Genomic DNA, 5,961 nt, shown 5'->3' with positions numbered 1-5,961 from the left:
AAAAAATAAAATATTGGTTCTAGATAAACGAATCACTTTGATTGATACCCATATCATTTAAACCTACGCGACCCAACCTCAACACCTCAAAGGTATTCACAAAATTCTTTTTTGGGCTTCCCTCGCTACAATAATTTTTTTTCTATATAATCTACAAAAAATTTTGTTGAGCCTCCCTCGCCTCAATTTTTTTTTTATATAATTTATGAAATTCTTTTCTAGGCTTCCCTCGCTTCAATTTTTTTTTTGTATATAACCTACAAATAATTTTGTTGAGCCTCCCTCGCCTCATTTTTTTTATATATAATTTATGACATTCTTTTTTGGGCTTCCCTCACTTCAAATTTTTTTTTCGTAACCTAAAATTTTTTTTATTGAGCCTCCCTCGCCTTATTTTTTTTGTTTAATTTACGAAATTCTTTTTTGGGTTTCCCTCGCTTCAATTTTTTTTTTCTTTTTTTTTTTGTTTGTATATAACCTACAAAAAATTTTGTTGAGCTTGGTGTATAATACAAAAAAGTTCAATTTTTAGACCCTCTTGATTGTTTATTAAGGGTGTTTTGTGATTCGAGGGTGCTTGACCCCTCTTAGGCCTTGAAAGGCCCCATTTTGAGCCATTTTGTGCTAATTTCGGGACTTTGGTGTTTGGGCCTCTTCACCACTGAAATCTTGAGGGATTTCAGTGGTGGAGATGGTGCCTTGAAGTCCCAAGAAGGAGAGGGCCACCCCCTCTCCTTGTTGTCCTTGAAAAGGGCATGTTTTGGCCTCTAAAAGGAGCCTATGTTTGAGTGTGTGTTTGAGCATGTATAGAATGTTTTTCATGCTTATATTTCCATAATATAACATGATTTTAAATTGGTTTTGGTACTCCATGCATGCTTAGCATAGTTGCCATGCAATGCCTTGTGATTCCTTAACATGTCTTAGGTTGTGTGCCTTTGTTTCTAGCATGTTTTAGGCTTACATTTGGGAAGATTTTGTGCTTATTTTGACGTGTTTTAGGTCTGTCCATAAGTGTTTGGGTTGACTTTGGCATGCTTAGTATAGCTCCTTTGTATTCGGGCTTGTTGGCCTCAAGTATGTGGATGTGTAGTATGCGTTGCTTGCATCATTTTGGTGGTTTGGAACCACCCCACATGTTATTTCAGTCCCATTTTCATGCCTATGTGTTTGCCTTGAATGCTTCTTTAATGCTTTGGAAGCATGTGTTGCATGCTCCATGTTTTGACCATCGTGCATGCCTCTAAATTTGAGCCACTTAGATGCCATCTAAGTAGTCCTTTAGCCTTGTTTTGACATGCTAAAAATCTGTTTTTAGTGGTTTAATGCATGCCATGATTGTTGTGATAAATGTGCTTCAAAGCTTCATGACTTGCCTCAAGTATTTGGACCATGCTTGCATGCATTTGCTTATCTTGTTTAACATGATTGGGTATCATTTTATAGCATGATTTTAGAGCTCATGTTGCATACTAATTGTCCATGAAATCCCTTTGCGAGTGTACTTGAATGTTACTTGCTTAATGCTTGATGCTTGGATCATAACATGTGTATGTGTGCATGTGTGTTTAGCCTCCATTTTTGGGCATTTTGGCCACTGTTTTAGGCCTATTTAGGGCTGCCTAATTCATGTTTAAGTCCATCCTCTATTTGGTTTGCATGCTTACCTTGCATGTTTGCTTGTATGCTTCGCATAAGTGCATTGCATTGCTCATGTTGCATGAAAGATAACATGCTTAGGTTGCATTGCATCAACATGTATTCCTTGTCCCTTGATTTGGGTGATAGGGATTGGGATTTTGTTTGTATGGTTTGCATCCCATTTGACATAAAAGTTGCACGCTTGATTACTTGGACCATCATGCATGACAATGCGTGATTGGTGGTCCGAGAATCGAGGCACATGCCCCTTTGAGTCATTACCATGATAAGGGACATGAATGGTGCATATATGCCTTGAATTGTGCTGCCATGCTTTGCCTTGCCCTCTGTTGCTGTCAATTGCAGGTTCTGCAGGCATTCCTTGCCGACCGGCAGTAAACAAGCAACCGATGGATTCATCTTGTGCCGGTGACTACATCACACTGCCGGTGGCAATTCTACTCAGCCGGTGGTACTCCTCAATGTCCAGAGAAGCAGCCCTGAGGTTTTGACAACCTCCAGAGGAGTGAAGGAAGGAAAACAGAGGCAGCCCATGCATGGTGGCGCATTTCCCGAGGCGGTTTACTGCTTTTCCTAGATTAGTTAATTTGTTAATTAATTAATTAATTTGTAATATTTAATTAGCTTGTGTAGTTAATTAATTTGTAATATTTATTTGGTCCCTCCGAGCGAGGGCAAATCTGTAATAAGCGTGTGTGAGTGGATGTATGTCTTCCAATGCCCACTTCTTTCTTCCCTTTTACTTACCTGCTTTGATGGTTAGTATTAGGGCACGTTTAATTTAGCATACCTTATGCTACGCATGCGTGCATCATGCATTTGTATTGCATACATTAGGCTCGGTACATCATGCTAACTGCATTAGTACTTCAATTTCAAATTGAATACGTGCATCAAATTGATCGCATTTCATATGCCATGCTTAGGTTAACCGAGTCTATCTAATTGCATCCTGTATGTGTTGCATTAGGCAATTTAACATGAACTAGGACATGCATGTTTGCTAACTAGTTCATTGTTTTTGGCACGGAGTACGATGTAAGTATTTTTGCTTTAGCATCCCGCATTCGCGTGAGTGTTGCCATGACAGTATGCTTGCCATGTGGCTAAATGCTTATCTGATAAACTGATTGAATGCCTGTGGGTGAAGGTTGGATTGTTTGAGTTGGAAGAACTCATTGAAATCCGTGTTTTAGTCTATTTGCGAGTAGCAAATTCCAAAGTACTTTTCAAAACAAACGGATATGCAATGCTTATTTCCAAATTAGGCAATCTAGTCTATACTTGTTTGTTCCACGCATAACATAGTAATTCTAGGCTAATAAATGGAATAAGAACACATAATGTTTTCAAAAACGGATATCATAGTTAGTAGAGGCCGGTCTTCGGATCGGGCGAAAGGGGGTGCTCATAGCTGACCTTCCCCGATCGTACCCAAGCTCCCGAGCTGAGACAACTCCGGTGATGACGGACATGTGGCCTTCGGCACCGAGTCAGGGTTTCCTAAATTTCCCCATTAAAAAATATTTAGGTGGCGACTCTGTATCTGGCAAAGCAGTCCATGTTTGGTACTACTTTTTCAAAAAAATCTGTTTTCTCACAAACGATTTGCCAGATTTGGACTCTTTGGTTCAGATTAAGAACCGTGACAACAAAATCGCGAGTCCGAACTGTAGTAGCGAAAGCCCCCCTCCGCGGGCGCGTCTACAGTTTCTGGCGACTCTGCTGGGGAGTTTAGAGAGCTTGACTCGAACTCGTGATATCCTGTTTTGATTTCACTTATGTGTCTCTTTGCATTGCATGTGCATTGGTGCGCCTAGGACACCGTGTTTGCCATCTGCCATTCCTGAACGGTTTGCCGGAGGCTTGTCTTGTCAAGGCATGACCATAAGGCTGACCGGCTATGGGCTCTGACAGTATGGGAACGCAAACCCCGGTTTTACCGGGGCGCCCTTTTTGACTATTCGACCTAGTGCATATTCGGATCCATAGTGACCATTCCAAGTTAGGACAGGTTGCTTACCCGATGTTAGGTTGTGTGAGAACCGCTGTGTGCGTAGTGAAACCCTAGCTCCTGACAAAATAGGACAGGGAAACCCTACCCCAACATAGGGGTGTTTTGGTTCTCTTTACTTGCTATGTGCTTCTAGAATGTATTTCTACAGGGAAAGTACATGTCAGTTTGCAAGTTTGAGTATCAGACCTGAGGACACCAGTATCAGTATCAGTTATGAGAATTAGTTATCCGCGGGTATCAGGGTTCAGTTTTCGGGAACAGTGATTTCTGGGAACAGTGATTTCTGGGAACAGTGATCAGTAGTAGGGTACAGTTGTTTGGCTACACCCGTGTTTGATCAGTTTGGGCTGAAATGCTGTCTGTTTTTCCTTTCAGTTCAGAGAGTCGGAGAGTTGATACAGAATAGCCAGTGTCCCCCCTTGCCGTGGCAAGGCTTATGATGACGCAGAATTCAGAAGAGATCGTGGTTATGACAACCGCATTAGAGCAAGGGATCACCCCGCAAGGTGAGGCCAGTATTGATATGTCACATCCGCCCAGGTCGCCTGTTGTGCACCCGGTTTGGGCTCCCCAGTTATACCAGGCTCGCGAGCCTACTACATTTGAACTAATGGGGATGATAGGTGATCTCCAAAGGTCTGTGGCGGACCTCGCCTACGGAATGTCAGCTTCACCCCCAGCGGCACCGTACGCCGGGAATTTCATACCACAGGAACCCCCGCTGCTGGGGCGGATTGTGATAGAGCTCAGCCAGCCGGAGATGGCTTCCAGCTACAGCCACTACATGTCAGCAACAACCGGGCTTCGCTCTGAAGTAGCAACCCAAACCCTTGACCAGGCTGAGGCCGGAGGAAAAGATAAAATGAAGGCAGATGCCGATCCTATTGAACAACTGCTGTGGGCAGTCGAGGCTTTGAAAGCCGGGGGGATGAACAAGCAACAGATATCCGCAGTTGTGGCAAAGACTGTGGAGGATGCTTTCCCCACTCTACCTGAGGGTAGTTCAAGCCAGTCAGAAAATCGGGATAGGCCCCGTCATGCCAAGGCAGTTCCTCCTATTTCCGCCCCTCCACCCGGGAAAGATCAGAAAACCAAGGTGGCGCCTGCCGACCCCTTCGCCTGTTCAGCTAGTAAGGGCGCTCAAAAGTACCTGCCCCGGGGGCGCCGGACCTTTCATGCTCTCTACATGCCTTTGTCCAAGGCACTTCAGATCCTTGCCGAGAAGGGGCACCTTAAACCCTTGGAGCCTCGGCCTCTCCCGAAAAATCTCCCTGCAACGCATGATGCTGCTCAGTACTGCGCGTACCACCAGCAGACAGGCCATGCTACCGACAATTGCTTCCGCCTCCGTCATGAGGTGCAAGATTTGATTGATAACGAGGTTATCCTCCTGCCCACCTCAGCCAAGTCCGTTACCACTCAGCTATTGGGCTTTGAGGACACAGATACTGCAAGTATGTAATCAGAAGATGAACCACCTGCGGGCGGCATCTGGATGTGTTTTGAATGTGGCGTCTGGCACGCATTTTTGAGTGGCTGTGAACGCTAACTTTGTAAATACTGGCTTGGGCATCGAGTCAGTCTTTTGTTTTGAGTCTGTCTCTTTGTCTTGAGTCAGTCTTTTTGCTTAAGGGTCTGTCTTGTTGTATCGAGTCAGTCCCCTTTGTATATAATACCAGGTGATTCTGGGGTTGTTGCCTCGAACACCGTTTTGTCTTGTAATTACCTGTTTTGGTTTTTGAGTCTGTTTCTGCCAAGGGGCCAGTTACACCAACAAATCTGAATGAAACAGCTGTTGCTATCTCACTTTCATGCTTGCTTTCAGTTCAAGTGCCAGAAAATTTGATTGGGCTGACAGTACATCTCGTCTGCTCTTCTGAGCCTTGAAGTCATTGCATTAACCTAAGTTTTTCCAAAAGAAAAAACCTTTTGAACACTGCGGTGATAAAAACGAAGAGGAAGGAATTCCTCGGGTTTTGCAAAACTTTGATCATTTCGAGAGAAAGAGAAGCATGCTAAGCCTTTTTATGAGTGAGACCATGCTTGTCGGCGTGAGTACTGAGAAAGATCCTGGCCTGATCCAGATTGGTTCCACACTATCTTCGGCGTGAGCGATTTGTCGCTTTCTTAAAAATTTTCAAAAACAAATGTTTTACGCGGCCCTGCGAAGACCTGTGTGGAATCGCTCTTGAGATTGCGCAGCCTAGGATCGCTCTCAGCCTCAAGATTCAACCCGCCCGCTTCGAACCTTGAACCCGTTTAGAATATCTGAACGGCCGACT

This window comes from Camellia sinensis, chromosome 5 (genome assembly GCF_055761805.1).
Source record: "Camellia sinensis isolate YWXY chromosome 5, ASM5576180v1, whole genome shotgun sequence".
In the NCBI taxonomy this organism is placed as follows: Eukaryota; Viridiplantae; Streptophyta; class Magnoliopsida; order Ericales; family Theaceae; genus Camellia; species Camellia sinensis.
The sequence above is the reverse complement of the archived record's forward strand: the minus strand, read 5'-3'. Positions refer to the sequence as shown.